The 24187-nt window shown below is 35.4% G+C and overlaps 1 protein-coding gene across 3 annotated transcripts in view; it reads right to left on the reverse strand.

Annotated features, from left to right (window-relative positions):
* Thsd7a (thrombospondin type 1 domain containing 7A) overlaps window positions 1-24187 on the reverse strand; it is a 336736-nt gene that overhangs the window by 114172 nt on the left and 198377 nt on the right. The window lies entirely within an intron of this gene.

Genomic DNA, 24187 nt, shown 5'->3' on the forward strand with positions numbered 1-24187 from the left:
GTGACAAAGGCATGGCCATTACAGTCCAAATTTGTTTGATCTAGGATCAAACAAAAGCTTGAGTGCTTGCTAAGTGTGTTACGTTGACCACATTTTGTAGCCTCTCAGAGACAAGTTGACCTCTGCTCAGAGTCTTGGATAGTGTCTAGAAATGGTCCTGCATGTTTGCTCATTCTGTTTTCTTGACATTATCTACTATTGTGTGATTTACATTGGAGAGACAGGCAAAACACAAGAAAATGTCATACATAACAGGCATAACATAAGCCATGATAGACTTGCATGATACAGATTAATCACTACTGGCATGTCAGGGGAAATACTTAGGTTTGGACTGGGAAGGGTGAGGAAGACTTCGTAGGAGGAAGATGCAGTAGTCAATTTGGCTCCTGAGAAACAAGTGCAATTTTACAAGCAGATGGGAGGGAGAGTAAAGTCTTAAGTTGATGAAACAGAACTACATGTATGATAACAGTTCCATGAGTCCCAAGTTTCATTCCTGTTAGTGCTGATATGGCCTGGGTACAGCAGAGAGATGATGCACAAGAGAAAATAGCATCCTTTCTTCAACAAGTGCCTCAAGTGAATACACTGTGGAAGCAGGGAAGAAGTAGTCTTAAAAATTGTCCTCTGCACCATGATCCTTCCCTCTTGCCAAAAGATAATGAGCATTATGATTTTATGTCAGTCTTTTAGTTCTGCTAGGTTTTGAAATTCAATTGAATATTTTTTTTACATTATTCCCAGCATTTGATGCAATTCATATTTCTTCCTGTTATATACTTAGAAATGGGATTATTAAGTCATTGAACATAAAGATGTCTATCTTTGCTAAATAATGATCTTCAGGGCTGGAGAAATGGCTAGATAATAAGCCAAGTAAGCACAAGGCTGAGAGTTCAAACCCCATTACCACAGAAGTGATTGCATCTTGTTCCTTCACACTCATTTTCCCTATATTGAGTTATAAGCATAATCTCTTATATTATCTTCTAGATTAGGACTACTTTTCTCATATTTTGGTGTACAATCCTGTTGGAATACATTTCTGTTTATTGTCTGAGATTAGGGACAACTTTATATTTGTGCCTTATTGCTCTCTCTCTCTCTCCCTCTCTCTTCCTCTGACAAATATTGTAAGATTTAAAGAAATTTCCTTTTATCCCTTGATTATTCTAAGTAAATAATGAATTTTATCAAGTACATTTTATAAACTTGAGGCAACTATATGTTTATTTTCCTTTTGCTTTGTCAGACAGTCAAATTTTTGAATGAAAATCTTCTTATCCTTTGCAACAAGCATAACTAGTTATTGAGTACTATAGATTTATAATAATTGGACCAACCCGCATATCATTTGTCAATATTTTGCTTAGGATTAAATTTATATGTAATTTTGATTTTAATTTTAGAATTAACATTGTGCTTGGAGCTCACAAACAAATTTTTATATTTTTTTTTCAGAATTAGGATTGGCATTATTTCCTTCTTAATATTTTGGCAGCATTTGCTAGCAAAGCCATCTGGGCCCATAGTTTTCTTTGTGAAGAGATATTATCAATTCAGTTTTGGTGCATTGTATTTTTTCTGGGAAATCTTTTCTTTTTAATCTTAATTTTTCAATGTATTGCCATAAAATTGCTACTAGTGTTTTTTGTTATTTTTAATCTAATGAGACATTTTTTCTATCTTGCAAGTGGTATTATATGCTTACTGTCCTTTCTTCTGTATTCTGTTTGATCTGTTTGTACTGATAACTGTCATTAGTATTTTCATAAAACCATTTTTTTAATCCCTTTATAATCTCGATTGGGATTGGATACTCTCTTCTTTAATTGTTATCCTTTCTGATTTTGGTGTGATTGTTTGATTGGTTATTTAGAGGAATCTTTTAAAATTTCACATAATATCTAGTATTTTTCCATTTGTAATCTTCAATAAATTCAATTTTTGTGGAGCAATTTGAGGTTGGGTTCAGACCCTTTGTATTGGTTTAATTCTTACTTATTCCTATTATTTATCCTGGAGTAGCAAGTTTTGTTACATTGCTCCAAAGACTGTTGATCTTATTAGGCCCCCTTTCCATGGACACTGTATATTTGAATCCTTGTTTTTGCTTATGTAGTCCTATGAAGCCATTAAAAGCTTTGCTGGTCTTCATAGTCTAGTGATCATCTCTTTGAGAACTACAGAGCTACTCAAATACAGATTTGTATTTCAGGAATTTCTCTCAAATCTTTGACTTACAAATCTTCACCACTGACTTTCTAGTTCTCTAGCCCTTCCATACATTTCTAAACATTCTGTCTTTCTGATGGTTCTTAGCAGTAGAGCTAGACTTACATTTATATATATATATATATATATATATATATGTATATTATATATATATATATATATATATATATATATATATATATATATACAAGTCTTGCTAGCTATGACATTTTAAATTACCTAACTTGTGCCTTGGTTAAACCTTCTATAAATCTGAAGTAAAATTATTTCATTTAAAAGTTTCTAGTACATAACTTTCCACACAGTAAAATCTCAGACAAGATTACATTTGACTTTTCCATACTCTCTTTACTTAAAGGCCCATTTATGTCAGTGGCTTGACATATGTTAATATATTTGATAAGTCAAACTTAATTTCCTGACATCTCTTTTCATGTTCCGTCTTACATTTGTTATTTTCTGGTTGCTTTCAACTTGCTTGTTGTACTAATATTTCATACTCAAAATATGCAAAGCTAAGTCATCTTAATAACTTCCTCAAAGATATTCCTGAGAATTTACATAAACCTTATCATTATAGCACCTTTCCCCAACTCAGCTCTTAACCATTAACTTCAATTCATCCTTATGCCAAATTTCAATTCCAATGTGTTCAATTCCAATGTCTTTAAATTTCAATTCCAATGTCTTCAATTTAAATTTCAATTCAAATAACTTTTCTGATTTGTCCTTTAAAATATCACTTACCTACATTCTTCTGGTTCCATGGTATTGAAACTTGCTAGCCCTCTGTCTTTGCACTGTTTTAAATTTCTTAAATCTTTTCCAGACTCTCAAATATTGTATCTTTCCTGTGGTTTCACTGGGTTAACAGAATAGTCCTAATATAGCATTTGATAGCATTAAATTTCTCTCTCCAGAATTTTACTTAAAGTTCTAATAAATTCAAGAATAAGTTCCAAGCCATTTGGAGGAAATACTTCTATAATATTATCTTATTAATTCATCAGAGTTTTGTTCAAACTATTTCCAGATGAAATTTCTGCTCTGGACCTATCAGTATATTCAATTCTTCAGAAGGCAAATTCTCTTCTTGTTGTCCTTACATATCACTTAGTGTTCTTTCTTCTGAACTTAGAGCATCTCTTCCTTCTTAACTTATTTGTATGCTCTGTTTCTTGAAAAGCTGAACCTATTTCATAGTAATCTGTAAAATATTTCTGCATAGCATGGCTAGAAGAGGCCTCTAACTTGAACTTAAGTAACATCTATTGGGTACTTTGTAAGAATGTAAGCATTAAAGTCAAATGGAATCGTCTTAAACTATTTTCCCTCTAAAATTTGTTAGTTTCATGAAATGAAGTGTTTTTTTTTTTTGGTAAAATTCAATAATCATGAATCCTTTGGAGAGCCATTATTAAAATTAGTTATGATAGAATAGAGCAATGTAGTAAAAAAAAGGACTACTATATAGCCTAACTAATTTAAGATTAATCATGATTTTTATTGTCAGTTATCATTTCAGCATTTAACCTATGTATGCCAGCAGTATGTAAAGTTCTTTAAAGTAAGACTCATGTGTGTGTGTGTGTGTGTGTGTGTGTGTGTGTGTGTGTATACATATATATATATATACTGTAGCATCTGCTAAATATATGTATATTATATATATATATATATATATATATATATATATATATATATATATATACTATAGTATCCTGAAAGTTAGAACACGTGGAAAATGACTGTTGATTGATGTCATAGTAAAATATGAATATGTAATATTTTAGCAACACACAAAATAAAAAGAAAAGAGGCTAAAATTATTTTAAAAAGTCTCCAATTTTGGAATAATCTGACTGGAACCTGAACCATTCCAATTTTCATTTACAAAGATCTATAAACTCAGTGAGCATAGCATATCGATTGTGCTCAACCAATGACGCCTATTGTTGAATAATCTGATCAAATATCATTTTAGCACAAGAGAAAAAGTAAGCTTGATGACAGGCAAAGGTCTCTGTGGAGAGGGGGAAAATCAATTTTAGTCATGGAAACAAGAGGGATCAATATCCACACCCCCAGTCAACAAATACACTGAAAGGTCTTATAGGAAACCAGAATGCTGACTCTGCTATTTTAAGAATAACTGACAATATTGCCCTCTACAACACAATGATTGAAATTTTCTGTACTTTAACTGGAGAGCTTTCAAATATGATCCATCAATCTGATTTCAGGACCACAGTGATAACAAGCATACTATACAGTAAGACATTTCAAACTTCTGAACATATATACACACATATATGTGTGTATAAGATATATATATATATATATATATATATATATATATATATATATGATAGATATAGGGAGTTCTCAACTTGGGTTATACTTCTTCCTGATTAGAAACAGGGCTCAAAAAGAAATGTACTTATTACTTATGTAAATGTAACACATCTGTACATCATCTTTACAATAAAGATAAAATAGATAAACTCAATCTAAAAAAAGAAAAAGATGTCATTCAGGTCACTTTTCCAGTCTCCAAAACCTTTGCAAGAGGTACACCTGCAGGGTACATTTATATAACCTTACAGGTTCAAAGACCTTAGTACATAAATAATAATATACTTTTAAATGTTATGATGTACAGATGAGTTACAGTTACATAAGTGAGATAAAGAGTACATTTCTTTTTGAGCAGTGTTAGCCCCTCCTTCATTTTCTCTCACTTCCCCAGACCTCACTCCCACCTCCCGAAATCCCCACTTCCTTAGCTTATAGAATTAATTTCCAACATAGTGTCTAGTGAGTATCACTGTTGCATTGGTTCATCCTTTGTCCCACCGTTTCTGTGATTCCTGTACCTTCCCAAATCAGATAAACTTATATACAAGACAAAGGATACAGGAATCAAAAACAGTGACAAAAAGGAATAAAACAAAAAGAAAAAAAAAAGAAATTACTGCAAACAGTACTCTAAAAAGACCTCTTGTTTCCATATCTTGGAACATGTCAATAAGCATTATTTTATATGCTCAGATGGCATTATTTACCAGAACTAAGATATGTAATTAACCCAGATGCTCCTCAGTGGATGAATAGATCAAGAAAATGTGATACACCTCCCCCCCTCCACACACACAATGGAATTCTACACTTCCATCAGAAAAAATGGCATTGCCCCATTTGTAAGGAAATTGAAAGACTTGGAAAAAATTATATTAGGTGGAGCAAGCCAGACCCAAACATCTGCATGGTTTCTCTTATTTGTGGTAACGAGAATATGTCTAGGATAGTCTTAGCAGAGTGACACTAAAATTTAAAAAAATGTTTATATTCACCAATGTGATTTGTAAGGAGTCTGTAGATATGCTGAGGTCACAAGCTTGGGGTACATGCTTGAAAAGACTTCTCAGAGCATAATGTGTGCTTTGGCTGAATGTGCTTCAAATGACTGAGGAGGGGGGAAGCAGAGGATGGACATACAACAGGTGTCCACCACGTGTGCATCGACTTCGACATTTGGAAGTGAGAGATATGGAAATATGAATCTAATACATTGATCAATTTATAGGTTATTTGTTTCCAAGAGATCAAGAGATCTTAATGTGACCTACAATACCTAAGACTGAGTTGCACTAGTTAAAAAGATGCAGCGGAAGGAGAGACACTGGTAATAATATGTTAAAATAAATATTTGCATATCTGAAATACTATGTAATGATTATAGTCACTTCCCAGACCTTAGTTCTAGATGTTATTATTATTTTTTTTTTGTCAGTCATGGGGCTTGAACTCTGGGCCTGAGCGCTGTCCCTCAGCTCTTCAGCTCAAGGCGAGCACTCTACCACTTGAGCTACAGCGCCACTTCTGGTTTTCTGCTGGTTTATTGGAGATATGAGTCTCACGGTCTTTCCTGCCCGGGCTGGCTTTGAACTGCGATCCTCAGATCTCAGCCTCCTGAGTAGCTAGGATTATAGTATTATAGGCGTGAGCCACCAGCGCCCGGATAAATGTTATTTTTAAAGCACTCAACACAAAGAGATATTAAGTTACAGAATCCTTTGTCTGTAGGATAATTCCAGGCAAGCTAAACTTTCTTAAATTTAAAATATTAGTAAATACATTTTCATAATTTCCATGAAGAAGGTATTCTACAGTGTAATGTAAAAATGTTACTCTATTTTCCATGTACCCTCAGTGATAGTGGCTTCAATATAGGTAGTAGTCAGGAAAATACAATTTAGCATAGAGAAAATTACATATAAAAATTTAGAATATTTTCCAATGTATAGCTTGTTATCAAACATTCCCATGATTAAATATTAGATTTAACAAAGACATACTATTTTTAGGTATTGTATCAATGGCCTTCTTTATCCATGACCTTTTTTGATTAGTTAAAGTTGTTCATTTAAAAAAATTTGTTCATTATCATATTATATGATCGAATGTAAAAACTGCTCTTGACAGCTACAGAATACGTTTAATCTTATTGGGAGATTTCATATCACAAATTACAAGTGAAATGCAAAATAAGATATTTAAATCTAAAGTATGGATCATAATAATTAGATTAGAAAATGGAGAAACAAAGGACAAAGGACAAACCAATGCAGCAGTGATAATCACAAGAAATGAACTTTACAACTTGGGGAGGGTTGGGGGGTGGGAAATTGGGAGAAAAATGAGGGAGAGGGTGACAATGTTTGACATGAAATGTACTCATTATCTTACATATGTAACTGTAACCCCTCTGTACACCACTTTGACAATAAATAAGATTAAATTTAAAAATTAGATTATGGGGCTGGGAAGATGGCTCAGTGGTAGAGCGCTTGCCTTGCATGCATGAGGCCCTGGGTTTGATTCCTCAGCACAACATAAACAAAAAGAAAAAAGCTGGAAGTGGTGCTGTGGCTCAAGTGGTAGAGCACTAGCCTTGAGCTGTAGAGCTGAGGGACAGCACCCAGGCCCAGAGTTTAGGACCCACGACCCGACCCCTCCCCCCCCCCAAAATTAGATTATGCCAAGACTATGCAAATAATATAAAAGAATTCTTTAAAATTCCTATCAACCCATCAGTTTCACTTTCCTTAAGAGGGCTTATTTTTCTATAATGTCTCTTTTGTTTTCACCATAATATGAAAGTTTAAATAAGGATACAGGTGGACCTGTTGCAACAATGAGAAATACAAGTCCTTATGTTGAAAACGAACTTTACACTTTTGGTGGGGGGGGGTGGGGAGGATTGGGTGGGGGAGCAGGGGGAGGATGGGAAGGGATGGGAAGGGGAAACAAAGGAGGAGGCTACAATGCTTGATAAGAAATGTACTCATTATCTTGCCCATGTAATTGTAACCCCTCTGTACAGTATTTTCACAATAAAAAATAAATAAAAATTTAAAAAAATAAAAAAGTAATTGCAAAATGAAAATGTGAATGAGTTATAAACATTTAATTATATTACATATACATGTGGATAATTATTATATAATATTGTGTATATGTAATATGTTTCTTTTGTTACACTTATACTGTCCTTTCTGTATCATTCTCCATTGTATCTATTAAGGTATTTTATAAATTCATGTGGAATTTGAATGTCAAATAAGTAAAAGGAATTGAAAAAGTAGATTAATTATTTCTAGTTCAACTACAGAGAAAAGTTAGGGTAAATCGTGTTTTGTTAGTAACAACATGTGTTTCTTTTTGCTTAATTTCTAAAGATACAGTATTTTCCGTTGTATATTGGTGTTGAACTTGGATGAATGAAAATACTCATAAGAGTCTATATAGTATATAAAAACTATTTGATAGCAGAATCATAACTACCAACCTGGCTTTCTACTTTTTGGTTCTTGATAATAATGACTACTAGAGACAAAAGCAATGTAACTGTAAAAATTGTTGAAATTTCATCGCATTGAAAAGGCAAACTTGACTTGGAAAATAGTTGATGGATAGACAAAGTAAATAAGTGTGGAAATGTCTCATTATGATGAAAAAAAAAAATAGAACAGGGAGCAATAACAAACAGGAAGACCAGCAAACCAGAATATCGAGAAGTCCTACTACGAAATAGTAGAATGGCTAAACCTCACCTACTAAAAGCTATCTTATTATTATTTACTCTTTCCTGCTATTTTTTAGATCTTCTTTTGGACAGACACTTCACTGTTATTCCTTTAGTACACACTGTAGACATTTTTTGTAAGTCTATATTTAAAGTATGATTTCCTGACTAGATGTGGTATCAATTATCATAAGTGAGACTAATTTAACTGTAAAGCAATAGGCTAAATTTCTTAATGATGAATAGATGTTAGTGAATGTATTGTCTTTATCATATAGGTGAATAAAGGTAGATATGTTCCATCTACTTGTCTTGTTGATTTACAGTGTTCTCATTACATTGGTAACCATACATCAAGGGGATCTTGGTTCTGTGGTGATGCTCTGAATCCAGCCCTTAAGGAGGTGCTGTTAGGCAGTGTACTAGAAATTCTGGGGGCACCTTGCCTACCTTATGTTCTAAATAGCTACCAGAACCAGTGCACACTCTGCAGAGAAGGATTGGTGTCCCAGGATTTCTGCTATCTTCTATCCTTCACTGCTTCCATGGAAGCATATTTAAGGCCTCCATATATTTTTTAGTTATAGAAAATAACCAGCCACTCCTCTCATTTAGAATGAATACTTTTTAGTGTTTCTGGGCAGCTTAAGTGGAAGCTAATCCTCTTAAAATGCATCATCACTTTTTAATTTTTTAATAGTTATTTTTAATTGTAAAGATATTGTACAGAGGGGTTACAATTACATGAGCAAGGCAATGAGTCCATTTCCTATCCAGCATTGTTACCTCCTCCTTTGTTTTACCCCTACCTTCCCCACCCCCTGCAAAGTTGTAAAGTTCGTTTTCATCATAGTGTCTTGTTACAATGGGTCATCCTGTATCTTCTTCCCGCTGGGTATAACCCCTGTTGTCACTGTATCTGATTCCAGTATCCTGCAACTTATATATACATTTTTCTAATTTGGGGAAAGGAAGGGAAATAACAAAATGAATAATCACTTTGTGGGTAGCCAGCCCAGAAACAAATCTCCTAGGGTGCATTGTTCAGAACTCCTTACACAGGTGGGTGGCCAAATAAACAAAAATAGGGATCTCTTTATTTCAAAAGAATTTTTGCTTTTATCTTCTAGAAGAAAGGGTAAAAGTGAAAAGAAAATCAACAATGATTTACTTCAGGATATGTAGTTAACTCATACCCCAGATCAATGTGAAATACAATTTTATAAAAGAAGAGTTCCAAAAAAGAAGCATTCTTTGTTTGCTCTCTTACTTAAATTTGACTAAATGATTACAGGGTTGTTTTTAAAAAAGAAGCATCAGGATAACTGCTTTGCTTTTCTTAATTTCAGAAAGAGAGAACACTTTCACTTTCCAACACTCAAAAGGCAAATTCTTAAAACACATTATCATGTTTTTCATATTTAATATTAACCTCTCCATTGACCAAGACTGTACTTTAAGCCATCAGCAAATCCATTTGAAAATGCTTTTATCAAATTAGGACAGAGGATATTGTGCTGGGAACAAAGGTAAAGCACTCTTTATGACTCAGGATCAACTTTGGTTTGTCATTTTCCCCTAACTGCAATCAATAGATCATGCCTGAATCTCATCTATCTAAAGAGCACTGCATTATTTAATTTAAAACCACCCTAAGAAACAATATTGGAAACAAATGTGCTAAAATACAGAAGTAGCATAGTGGTTTTCATGTCAATTTGAAAATATAAGATAATAAAAAGTTAAGAACAATCAATTATATTCTACCAGTTTTATATGTCTAAAATATTTCTCTATAAAAATCCCCCAAATTATTTCTATATCAAACTTGTTTTTACAACCAAACAGAAGTCTTAAGTCTATAAAAAAAAATAGCCACAGCATCCCTCTCAATCTCCTTTTATTCTGCTATTGGAAAAAATAGAATATAGAAATATAGAATATAGAAATATAGAATCCTTTAACCCATTTGCTTATGCTTTTATGATTGGTCCCATCCAAAATGACCTCCTCCAACTTCCCCATTATCTGTCCAATTTCCCCATTATCCATCTCTCTCTTCACTCCCTCCCTCCCTCCCTTCCTCCTTCCTTCCCTCCTTGTTCATATTGGCACTCGGGCTTTAACTCAAGGACTTGTACTTTCATTCCACTTTTTCAGATGCCCAGTGCCCTACCACTTGAGCTAGGAGTCCAGTTCCACATCTCCCCAACATTCTGAACAAAAGTTAGGTAGCAGTATGCCTAAATATTTGTAGTTGACTAAGCATCTGTGCGTTCTGACAGCTATGATTATGCCTAAAATATATGAACCTTTTTCCAAGATGTATTTATTCTTTAAGTTAGCACAAGTCATCTCCTTTTTTTAAGTTGTATTATAAAGGTAATATACAGAAGGATTACAGTTACATAAGTAAGGTAATGAGAACATCATCTCCTCTTTTAAATCTCCAATGACTCCACAAGATAGCATTCCTAACCCCATTGCCCCTTACTACCCCAAGTAAGTATAATTTTGGAAATTAGGCACCAATTACACTATATTAAAGTGATTAAGTTAGATATTTTCCATAGCCAACAAGATACTGGGTAGATGAAGATAGATGAGGCAGTGCTGTAATTGTAAATGTGGTTGTAATGACTAGAACATAGCAGGCCTAATGAATGGGAAATGAAAGAATGAATGAGCCTACATCACAAATCCTCAATGTGGTTGTAATGACTAGAACATAGCAGGCCTAATGAATGGGAAATGAAAGAATGAATGAGCCTAGGTCACAAATCCTCAAAAAGCTAATACAACCAGGTTTTTTTTTTAATATTTAAATATGGTGTATAAAAGCAGAACCTTTTGGAGTCAGTAGCTTTCTTATGGGATGCTGGATCTGTTTCCTGAGTTATATGTTCTAGAGAAGCTCTGTGTGAATTCCACGGGTGAAAATCTTGATACCACTCTGACTCATGGTTGACATTTTAGAATTTAATGAAAAATCATTCACTTTGTGACATTGTGTCATTTCTTTCATCATTCCACAAAGATTTCCAGTAATAAAATGTTATCTCAAAAATGTAGAGAAGGGCCTGGTGCCGGTGGCTCACGCCTGTAATCCTAGCTACTCAGGAGGCTGAGATCTGAGGAGCTGGTTCAAAGCCAGCCCGGGCAGGAAAGACCATGAGACTATTACCTTCAATAAACCACCAGAAAACCAGAAGTCGTGCTGTGGCTCAAGCGGTTGAGTGCTAGCCTTGAGCTGAAGAGCTGAGGGACAGCGCCAAGGCTCAGAGTTCAAGCCCCACAACCAACAAAAAAAAAATGTAGAGAAGGATAGAAGTAAAGAAAACAAAAAGATAGTGGAAGGTCTTGTTGGCAAATAATACACAATAAAAAGGACAAAAAAGGCTTGTGTCACCATCTCCACCATCTCAGCTGGCCCAGTTCAGCTTTGGTTAGGATGAATTTGAGTGTGTGTGTGTGTGTGTGTGTGTGTGTGTGTGTGTGTGTGTGTGTGTGTGTGTGTGTGTGTGTGTGTGTGTGTGTTGTGGGGTTTGAACTCAGAGCTGAACTCTGTCCCTGAGTTTTTTTTTTACTCAAGGCTAGCATTCTATTACTTTGAGCCACAGTACCAATACTGGTTTTCTAGTGGTGAATTGGAGATAAGAGTCTCACAAACTTTCTTGCCTGGGCTGGCTTTAAAACACAATCTTCAGAGCTCAACCTTTTGAATAGCTAGGATTACAGGTGTGAACCACTGGTGCCTAACAGGACAACAGATATTTTATAATCCAATATCAAATGTTCTGTGGAGAAAAACAGCTGGATTGTTGCTCTGTACCCTTCTCACTGTGAATTCATCAATGGAAATTAACATGTTAGAAATCCTATGATGGATACCTAGGAATTAACTTAACCAAAGAAGTGAAGGACCTCTATGATGAAAACTTTAAAAACTTGAAAAAGGAAATCAAAACAGAACTTAGAAAGTGGCAAAAACTCCCATGCTCCTGAATTGGAAAGATCAACATCATGAAAATGGCAATACTTCCCAAGGCTATCTACAAATTCAATGCAATACCCATCAAAATTCCAACTTCATTCTTCAAGGAAATAGAAGAGGCAATCCAAAAATTCATATGGAACAATAAAAGACCCTGAATAGCAAAAAATGATCCTCAACAGAAAGAACACTGAGGGAGGAATATCAATACCAAATTTCAAACTCTACTATAAAGCCATAGTAATCAAAACAGCTTGGTACTGGCACAAGAACAGACCTCAGGACCAATGGAATAGAATTGAAAACCCAGAAATGAACCTACAGACCTATAGCCATCTAATCTTTGATAAGGGAGCTAAAAAAATAGAATGGAAGAAAGACAGCCTCTTCAGTAAATGGTGCTAGCAAAATTGGTTAACTACTTGTAGAAAACTAAAGCTAGATCCTTATCTATCACCCTGCACCAGAATCAACTCCAAATGGATCAAAGAACTAGGAATCAAAGCTGACACTCTGAAAACATTACAGGATGGAATAGGAGAAACCCTAGGTCTCCTTGGCACAGGTCAAAATTTTCTTAATAGAGACCGGGAAACAACAATCAAAGAAAGGTTGGACAAATGGGATTGCATGAAGTTGCAGAGCTTCTGCCTGGCAAAGGACATAGCTAGCAAGATAAATAGAAAGCCTACGGATTGGGAGAAGATCTTCACTAGCCATACAACAGACAAGGGTCCCATATCTAAAATATACTTGGAACTCAAAAAATTAAATCCCCCAACAACAAATCCTCAAAGAAACAACTGCCCAATAAATAAGTGGGCTAAAGACTTAAAGAGAAACTTCTCTGAAGAGGAAAGAAGTATGGCCAATAGACACATGAAGAAATGCTTAATCTCCCTAGCCATAGAGATACCACCTCACCCCAGTTAGAATGGCTATAATCAAGAACCTAATAACAACAGATGCTGGAGGGGATGTGGACAGAAGGGCACCTTACTGCACTGTTGGTGGGAGTGTAAACTTTTTCAACCACTTTGGAAAGTAGTATGGAGGTTCCTCAAAAGACTCCACATAGAGCTCCCCTATGACCCAGCAATCCCACTTTTGGGCATTTACCCAAATGTTTACAAACAAGACCACACTAAAGCTACCAGCATGACTATGTTTATTGCAGCACTATTTACTATAGCTAAGATATGGAAGCAACCCAGATGCCCCTCAGTAGATGAATGGATCAAGAAAATGTGGTATATATACACAATGGAATTCTATGCCTCCATCAGAAAGAATGACATTGCCCCATTTGTTAGGAAATGGAAAGGCTTGGAAAAAATTATATTAAGTGAAGTAAGCCAGGCCCAAGGAAACATAGGTCCCATGGTTTCCCTTATTTGCAATAACTAGTATAAGTCTGACTGAAGCAGAAAAGGTCAGATAAGGTGATGTTAGGGAAATGAACCCTAAGATATGTATTCAAATGTTTTTTTCTTTCATGTGATTGTTTCTAACACATTTATAAGATTATTTCTTTGTTGCTTTGTATGTCCCTCCCCCACAGTATAACCCCTGCTTTCACTGTATTTGATGTCAGTATAATTTGTGGAGGGGAAGGGGAAAAACAAATCATTTAAATAGAGATACAGGTGGACCCATTGTGACAATGATATGTACAAGTCATTATGTCGAAAACAAACTTCACAACTTTGGTGCGGGGGGGGGGGGGGGCGGGGAGGGGGGGTAGATTGGGTGGGGAGGCGGTGGGGGGGGAGGATGGGAAGGGATGGGAAGGGGAAACAAAGGAGGAGGCTACAATGCTTGATAAGAAATATACTCATTATCTTGCCCATGTAATTGTTTTTTTTTTAAATTTAATTTTATTTTATTTGTGAACATACTGTACAGAGGAGTTACAATTACATGGGCAGGATAATGCGTACATTTCTTACCAAGCATTGCAGCCTCCTCCTTTGTTTACCCTTCACATCCCTTCCCAGCCTCCCCCCTCCCCCCCATCCCAATCCTTCTCCTTCCCCCCCTTCCCCCCCCCCCCCGCACCGACGTTGTAAAGCTCATTTTCGACATGACAACTTGTACTTCTCATTGTTGCAACAGGTCTACCTGTATCCTTAAACAACTGGTTTTTCCCCATCTCCTCCACAAGTTATACTGACATCAAATATAGTGAAAGCAGGGGTTATACTGTGGGGGAGGGACATACAAAGCAACAAAGAGATAATCTTATAAATGCTTTAGAAACACATGCATGAAAGAAAAAAACATTAAAATACACATCTAAGGGTTCATTTTCCTGACATCACAGTATCTGACCTTTTCTGCTTGACTCTTGCCCATGTAATTGTAACCCCTCTTGTACAGTATTTTCACAATAAAAAAAAATGAAAGAAAAAAATGAAATCCCATGATGGGTTCCCCTTAGAATAATCTTGAGGGTTTGAAAAATATTCTCATAGATTTATTAAGAAAAAATAGTGTAAACCATTGTTAAGCTTCATTGTGGATATATATGAGACTAGAATCCTAGGTTGTCACTCATTCGAACAACAACGGACTGTCTGGTTTCTTTGCATAATACTTAGTCCTCTTTGAGAATAAAACTAATGAATATATTTTACTTGTTTTGGTCATTGCATTAGATATAAATTAAAAATGGAATCAGATTATCATACAAGCTCCTCAGGAGAAGGAGATTGGGAAGATTATGACTTGAGACTAGCCTGGGTGAAAAGTGAACAAGACCCCATCTCAATAAATAAGCTAATTGTAGTGGTACATAGCTATAATCTTAGCGATGTGGGCCAAGCCTAAACCCCGGTAAAAAGCTTGAGACAATATCTGAAGAATAACTAAAGCAAAATGTGGTAGGGTTGTGATTCCACAGGTAAAACACCCATATAACAAGTGCAAAATATAGTATTCAGAAGGTTGAGGTAGGAGGATTTTGAGTTTATGGCCAACCTTGTCTACATAGTAAAAGTGTCTCTTTAAAAAATCACATGTGAAACAAACAAATAAAAAACAAGCTTCACAAGAGGATTGATACAATGGTTCAAATGACACTAGCAAACACCTGTATCTCTTTACTCTTCCTTTTATTGTCAACTTCATACCGTGGCAATGCCACATTCTCTGTTGTCCACCTAGTTCTTTTCTGCCAAGCTCTTGGGTGTATTCTCTCTGCTGGTCCACAATGAGTCACATGCCTGTATTTTACATTGTTGCTGTGGCCTAGAAGATGGCTATCTTGGATGGGAGGTGGGATCAAACCTAGCCAACTTCCCAACAGATGTGTAGGGTAAATGAACTTATCATCGAGAAAGCAGAGCTATAGAAGATAATGACAGAAGAGACAGAATGCATTTTCAAGGGGCAAACAGCACATGATTAATTTATATCATAGATTAATATCTTTTACAATTTTATGCCTTTAGCATTTATGTATGTGTGTGTGTGTGTGTGTGTGTGTGTGTGAGAGAGAGAGAGAGAGAGAGAGAGAGAGAGAGAGAGAGAGAGAGAGAGAGAGAGAGAGAGAGAGAACAGACTGTGTCTCACTATGTAGTCCAGATTGTCCTTGGAACTCAACCTCCCAAATACTGGAATTATTGGCAAATACCACCACTGCCTGACTCAATTTAACTAGTAAAGTTACTTAAATTTAGTTTTTTAAAAATCTGTTACCAGATTAGTAAGAATGTCAAAAAAGTGCACTATTATATTGATTTTGTGGCTTTTTATAGCTCATTTCCATTCCAACAATCTCGGATTGAGAATCAGAGGTGAGTAATATCTTTTCTTTTGTTTCTCAGTGCGGTTTCTTGGTGATTTTTCCTGGAGGATATATTTTCCCTGCTAACAACTAATTTAAATGCTCAGTACTAACAGTCTTAAAGTTCAATGATTGTTATAGCTTTTCTTTCTTGTTATTTTTTTTCCAGTCTACCTTAATATTCCTTTATCTTACATAGATTAAATTTAATGTAGTTTCCAAACAATAAAAATTTTATATGTGCTCTAGTAACATTGCCACAATAATTATTTTCACAAACTTTATCAAAAGAACCTTAATTCTCTTCAGAAGACCCTACTATCTGAATAATAGTTAAAATCAAAGAAATGGTTAATTCAGAAAACTGTCTCCTTAGGTTTGGGGAAAATCATTTCCTATTTTAAAATTTTACTAGTATAGGTCTATAATTTCCAATACCTAATTGTTTTGGAAACAGTTTTCGAGGACACAGTCATGTGATTTAAAAAAATCATTTATTTCATGAATGTCTTATAAACATGAATGAGATTTGATCAGTTATAAGTAACTAATAAATGCTTTTAAACCAAATCCAGAAAGAAGATGAAGATTCTTTGTGTTTAGCTAACTCCTTTTTTACAGATGACTCAAAGGAATAATGGGAAGCACACAGAATTCAATGGATCCTATTATGTGCTAGGAACAATTTGTAGCATTTAGCTATTGACTCATTCATACTCCACAACAACATTATGCATAGTGATTATATTATAATTCATTTTACTGATGAGGAAATTTAGTCACAAAAAAGTCAAGGAACTTGCTAGATAACATGACAAAGTCCACAATAGAATATTCTGAACATTCCATATTCCAAAAGCTTGGTGTCCAGAGTGGCCCTGGTAAGAGTTTTAGGAACTTTAAGAAGTATCCTGGAGCTGGGTAATGGTGGCTCACATTTGTAATTTTAGCTATTCAATAGGCGCAGATGAAAGATAGGCATTTGAATCTAGCCCAGCTGAAAACTTTGAGAGGCTCCATGTCAAATTAACCAGAGAAAAGTGTTAGACTAGAGCATCAAGTGGTAGGGCATCAGCCGTAAGTAAGAAAGCTGAGTGAAAGCTTGAGGTTCTGTGTTCAAGTTCTTGTACTAGAACACAGTACCTTCTTCTTTTCCTCTTTTGCTTCCTGGCTATGAGATAAGTGGTTTGGCTTCACTATATACTACCAGCCATTGCTACCCATCACTTCTACCAGAGACAATGAGTCCCATCATCACAGACTAGAATCTGAATAAGCCGTGAGCCACAGTAAATCTTTTCTCTTCATAAGCTGGTTATCTCAGATACTTTCTTATATTAATGGAGTGATAACAATACATTTCATATTTGAACTCAGGTGTACTTGTTGTACTCAAAAAAAAAAACCAAATCTGGAAAAGAAACTAAAAACAATCATAATGATACAATAATACAAGAGGATTTCTCAAGTTTTCATATTTTATGACTCCATGTTTATTTAATATTTTCTTCTTATGTCTCAGCTATTTTGCTCCAGTGCTCTAGGACTTGAGAGTACTGGAATTTGAAGGTGTATTGGGATATAATAGAGTGTACAATTTGGTGTCAGGATTTATCAGACAAATTTGAATTTGTATGAACAAAAGCTTAGCTAAGGAGAAATTGAGGGTAACTTTTTGACAACATGAGATTAGAAAAAGAAATACATTAGTGATGGATCACAGATTTATTGACAACCTGCTGAGTGGGATGGTGTTAATAAGTGTACTAGAAGAGTTAAGACAAATCCTTATTCCTTTACTATGAGAAATCTGGCTCCTACTTTTAGCCATTGATTGTGAGACCATTTGCTGCAGAAGAATCATTCAATGATGCAGGGCCTGACAGGTGGGAAGAGATTCAGAAGTATTGAATCACTGACTGTAAGGAGCTTCGTACGAAATGAGAGTTTCATCATAAATGGAATCAAAGAAGAATACACAAAGTTGGATAATGTCAAGGAATGAGATATATCTCATAGGTCTAATAATTAAATGCCTGCCTAATTTGATTGAAACAAATCAAATCTGCTATTCGCTAACCCAGATACAAGGAAAACTGCTGCTCTGGATTGTGCTGCCACATCATAATGATAACTCAAAGTGAAAAGTCTCTTTTCTCTTATATTTGCTATCTGTGGTAGCTAAGAGTCAATGTGGAACACATATTGTTTAATGTTAAAAATCAATTTAGTTATTAGTAAAGGCTTCGTCAGTCTTTTTTTTTCTTTTTGGTTGGTCTTGGGGCTTGAACTTTGGGCTTGGACGCTGTCCCTGTGCTCTTCAACTCAAGGCGAGCGCTCTAACGCTTGAGCCACAGCACCACTCCCAGTTTTCTAGTGGTTTATTGTAGGTAAGAGTCTCACAGACTTTCCTGTCCAGGCTGGCATTGAACCTCGATCCTCAGATCTCAGCCTCCTGAGTAGCTAGGATTACAGCACCTGACATTCTTCAGTCTTTACTAAATCTGCTCTACTTCAAAAGTAAAAGAAAAGAAAATTTCTTTATAGAATCACATTCTGTTATGACATTACTCTTCAAAAGAACTTTGGGCTAATCATGCTGGTGTATACAAAGGAAAAGTAAATATATATTGCTGATACATCAAAGTGTATTATAATACATGTAGAGATATAAACTAACTAGAGACAAACCAGGAAATTTGATAACTGATTTTTTAAGTCTTGTATAAAATGTGATCATTACAAAGTAACACAGAAGTATCCTCTGTTGTATTACATTTTCTAAAAGGCTATAATGACTTTCATCTTTGCAACAAACTGAATAAAGTATCTCAGGCTAATTGCAGGAAACAAACTCCAACCAATATTGTTAGATGATTCTAATTGTATGAGACGTTAGAGTTAAGCATAGTATCCAACATAATTATATTCCAAACACATTAAATGGTAAAGCATTCTACAGGAAGGAAACTTGTAAGCTGATTTATTACTTAAATTATGAAAAAAAATGATTCAGTTATAGGATGAGTTCTTTGCATTTAAAAGATTGGCTTTTCCATGTAATGGCTGTGTAATCTGTGTTAAGTAGAATCCAGTCCCAGAGAATGCTTGTGCAATCAGTATGTTTTCATCTTGCTGTATGGACAATTGTACTGATCTGAGCTCAGAGCCCCACCTAAGTTGTAAAAGCAAATCTTAAATCTATTCTATAGTTAAACAAATTTTGTCTACCTTTCTATTGTTTCTTTTAAAATATTATGATGTTCTTGTCTATTCCTGATACAACTAATGATAAAATAAAGCATAAAGTGTATTCATCAATAGAAAGAAGCAGAAATATTTACAAATGTATTTTTTCAATCTTAAGAATGCAAAAAAGATATCCAAGCATTTTTAAATATTAAACAATTTTAATATCTGTAGAGTGTGGATCTTCATGTTTTCTAGGCTTAGAAATACTTTAGATCAGAAATCGAAGAATCTTCTCAGTGGCAAGGGGTTTATGTTTTCCAATGATGTTCATGTAGCTAATATTTTTCTTAATGCTTTCTTTTTTTCTTCGTTTTAAACATTACCAGTAATTTCTGAGGTATTCATACAACTCATTGTCCAAACTTCTGAGAGCAAAAGAGGGTACCAGACATCAAGAAACTGGTAGTATATGAAATCACTTTGACATTGAGTCACATATTTAATATGTGGGGAGATTTCTAGTTTGTGTCAGCATTCTTCAACATTTTTCTCTTTCTCCTGCTGAATTCTTACTCTTACAAATATTTTACCACTTGCAAATTCCTGGTATCTCTTCTCATATTGCCAGAGGTAAATTAAAAGGTGTTCCTACTTTATTTTCAGAGCCAGCTGCTGTATATTGTTAAGATAAAGGTAATGTAGAGAGGACTACGTATTTATCAATGCACATTACTCCCACTACTATTGGAGTGTCTCCTGTAATGGACAGTGTTTCTGGAATATTTCTGTACCAATTTCCGATGCAGTTCCAAAAGCCTGACTCTTCACCTTTGGCTGATTGCTCTTAAGCCCTAGGGCTGTCTGCTTAATATGAAGAGCTGGAAGTATCTGGGACTTACCCTCCTCCTTTCAGATAGCAGTTGTGGGCCACTGATAAGGATGAGAATGTTTACAAAGAATCAGCTTCTTCATTTCTAAAACATCAATCTTTAAGGTTCAATTTACACTTTTGACAAATGGAGTCTTTATTTTTTTTCTGGGTAGAAAAGGGGTCATACAGCAGTTCAGAGACTGTTATCCTTAGCTTCTCTTATTCATAAGGTTGACCCTTGGCCTGAATTTGGGTCTATGAATTTCTAAAGAACTTCACAATTCTCCATATGAAAAGAGTGACCCCTGTGCTTAAAGTATAGTTTACATTGAGAATCTACTTTCTGATAGAGACTCTAATGTGGTATGTGGTAGGTGATTTTATCCTGAGCCAGGATTCCTGGCTCAGTGAGTTTCACTGGTGGGCAAGGAAACACATTGTCACTACACACTGTTATCCTAGGTGGGTGCATTTTCTCTGGACTTTGCCCAATATGCATTTGACTTTTGCCGATTGTAATAGAGCAGTTGAAAGTACAACTGTATGCTGAATCATTTGAGTTCTAATGAATCAATGAATCTGAGGATGGTTCATCACAGAAGACACACATCTTCTGTAATGACTAACCTTGTTGTGCTTGGATTGATAGATGACCAAATTAGTAAAGTACACCTCTAGATGCTCCTGTGAGGATGTTTCAAGACAGGATTAACTAAGGGGAGAAGAAGTTCCACAAGCTGAGGAGCTAGATGAGATAAAATGGAGGAACAGGAGAACTTGCTAGTACGAGTCTCATTTTCTGTTTCCTGCCTGTGAGTTGCTCTGCTGTGCCATACATTCTGCATGTGCCATACATTCTGTATGTACCATGATGGGCTGAAATCTCTGGAACTATGAGTAAAATAGTATATTTTTTCCCTTAAGTTGTTTCTTTCAGTTCACAGAAAAACACAATCTGACAAACACCCGCTTTGCTGTTCAGCTTCTTATTCTCTTTGGCAGTATTGGGTTTGAAATCAGGGTTTTCCACTTTCCAGGAAAGCACTCTACCACAATACCATACCTCCACAATATTTGATTTCATAAAAATCTTGATCAAATATATTTACTGACTGATGTATGTAAAGGTAACCCCTCTTTATGCCACCTCTAAAACAACAGTAAAGTAACAGGGAAAAATAAATCTTGGTCAATTATGAGAGTATTAACTTTGATTAGTGTGGAAAAAATTATAAAGAGACACAGAGTACATTTAAAATTTGGAGACCTGCCATGTTATAAAACAATAGAATGCAAACTAGAAGATTGTTTTTGAGATTCATCTGGATCAGTGTTAATAACTAATAGTGCAGATGGGTGATATGACTTACTATTTTCAACAGAACCAGGAAAAATTTGGGAACAATATTTTGTTTATATAGTCTGAAGGAATGAATAACACAATGCATTCCCCCCCCCCGCCCCCGCCACCATCTCCAGCTTAATGGCTTTTATTCTGACACTATCCAACCAATTGGGGAATCAAAATACTATTGGCTTGCCAAAGTTATACCTTTAAATAAAACACATACATGTAGAAACAATTAAAATAGGGCAGAACTGTGGTGTTTTCCAAGGTGTAATATCTTTAGGATTCTTCCCCATAAAGATGCTTGGAGTAGTTCTTTTATTTGTGCTAAAAATCTGGAATTGCATTCATGTGATTTTTGCATTTCTGTTGTCCAGAACGTATCTTTGTGAGGAGTCTAACTGTCATTTGATCTCCCTTTTGTCTGTAGTTCTGTTGGGTCCCCCTGTAGAGACTCTATATAACCTGCACCATCCCCCCCCACACAGCCCCAGCTGCTCTTGTCTTCTTCATCCACTCTGCTCCTTAGAAAATCATTGGAAGAGTAAACAGCCTCAACAAATCCCAATGACCCCTGGAAGCCTAGACAACAAAGATATAGTCCAGAAAAAGGAACATAAGGTTTTAAAATGTTTTCAGTCACTACCAAAGTTGTGAACTTTGTGAGCAATGTGGGAGACAAAAAGAAGTCCTTTTATTATTAGCTAGGTTTACAGGCTCTAAGTCTTCATGTCTCTAGTCAGAGTTTAACTTAATTATAAAACAAAATCCATAACTGCAGCCAGGCCTGGGGGTAGAGTCTGCACTACTAATCAACTTTAATTCCCTGGGCCCAATTTAATTACAAAACAACATTTGGTGCAGCTGCTAAACACTTAGTACTTGACCACATGATAACATTGGAGTAGTATTTACAGGTCTGCAGGACTTTGCTAGGATTCTATCAGCAGATATGACTCAAACATAGTCAGATCTTGAATTTATACAAAAAATAACTTCCTTGATTTTGTACACCACTGTAGTAAAGCCAGTTAAAGTATTAAATTGCATATGAACTAATTAATATTCAGGGAAGAATTTATTGGAGGTGAAGTTTAATGATGGATGAGATGTCCTAGTATAAGACAATAATAATAAAGTGAATGTTTTTTTTGCAAACCTCTTTGCTATTTAATTCATTCCATCTGTGATGCAGACAAAATAAATCAGCTTATGCATACTGTGCATTACTAATTTGCCTTTTGGTTATAACAAACATGACTTTCCAAAACAATAGGACATATGAAATTCATTTTTAATTTCACAAGACAACAGAAGATATGATCATCTGTATTACAAAATAAAAAATAAAAATGACTACTAATAGTTTTAAATAGGAAGTACCTCTATTCCTACAAAATGTACCCAACTTTTGTACAAATAGTCACGAAAACTGTTGCACATAATGGGATAGATCTGAGCATTCTATGGATAACAGAGAGATAGAAATTCCATGCATAGTCAACTTTTTGTTTTAGCATTTTGCTTCACATCTTTCACAATACCTAGAATTTTAATTCCTCCTATATGTTTAGAAGGACAAGAAAATGTATGTGACTTGAGTAAAAAAAAAAAAAAAAAGCAGTATCAACGGGAGTTAAATAGGACCTTTCCTTTGTTTCAGCAATTTAGAAAACAGAAGAATGTCACTAATCCAAATCAGAATTCTTCTTTTCTAGAAGTATTGAAGATCAAACATAAATCTTCAAAATGACAAGCATGCACTCCACCACTGAACTTTATGTATGCCCAGCCCAAATCTAGTTTTGAAATGGAAGTATAAGCGAAACCAAAATTGCTGCTTTTGCTTTCTTTTCTTGTATGCCAATCCGAGATTGTCAATCTCTTTCTCCTTTCCGTACCATAGAACAGGGAAAGACGAAAGAAAGGATGTATCATAACTAATCATCTCTTCAATAGACAGGAATAGCTAAAGTTTATTACAAAAGATCTGGATCAATAATTTCTGTCCTCACATTTCAGCCTCCAGCAAGCACTGGCTCCGATTCCACCTCATGCTGTTTTACACGGCTATGGCGGAGGCCAGACAAAGAAGACACTGTATGTTTCAATGTCGAAAAGCTAATTTTTCAGTAATAGCAATGTCTGTCAGTCTTTCACTCCAGAGAGCATCTTTCTTTACTACCGAACAGTGACTGAGTCACAGAAGAAAACAATTCCGCTTGCTGGAAGAAAATAGAATGGGAGGAATTATGTCTGTTACCAGATGCTCCAGGGGCCCTGAGGGGGCACCGGGATGTTCTTGCAGATGCTGTAAACAGCATAAACTGTCAAACTACGGGACCCTGGGGTTTACTGCTCCTACTTCTCTGATGTGCACTTACACAGCGTTGAGAACTCAAAGAACCCTGAGAGATGCTAGGTCCCAAGGTTTTAAACTGTTTCTTGGGGTGTCCTGTGATTTCAAAATGGGACTCGGGGATTGCTTGAGGGTACAGCTTCTCCTCCAAACAGAAGCAACGTTCTTGGGATGAATGCAAAAACCATTTGCCAGAGATAATACCAAGATAGTTGTAAATTAGTTGTAATGTCCAAAGTAATTTCTATTGGCTGGGAAAGAAATAAATTCCTTGCAGAAAACACTCTTCACTGATTCTGTGCTTTCTTAG

Source organism: Dipodomys merriami, unplaced genomic scaffold (assembly GCF_024711535.1).
Source record: "Dipodomys merriami isolate MVZ:Mamm:240054 unplaced genomic scaffold, mDipMer1.0.p SCAF_5, whole genome shotgun sequence".
In the NCBI taxonomy this organism is placed as follows: domain Eukaryota; kingdom Metazoa; phylum Chordata; class Mammalia; order Rodentia; family Heteromyidae; genus Dipodomys; species Dipodomys merriami.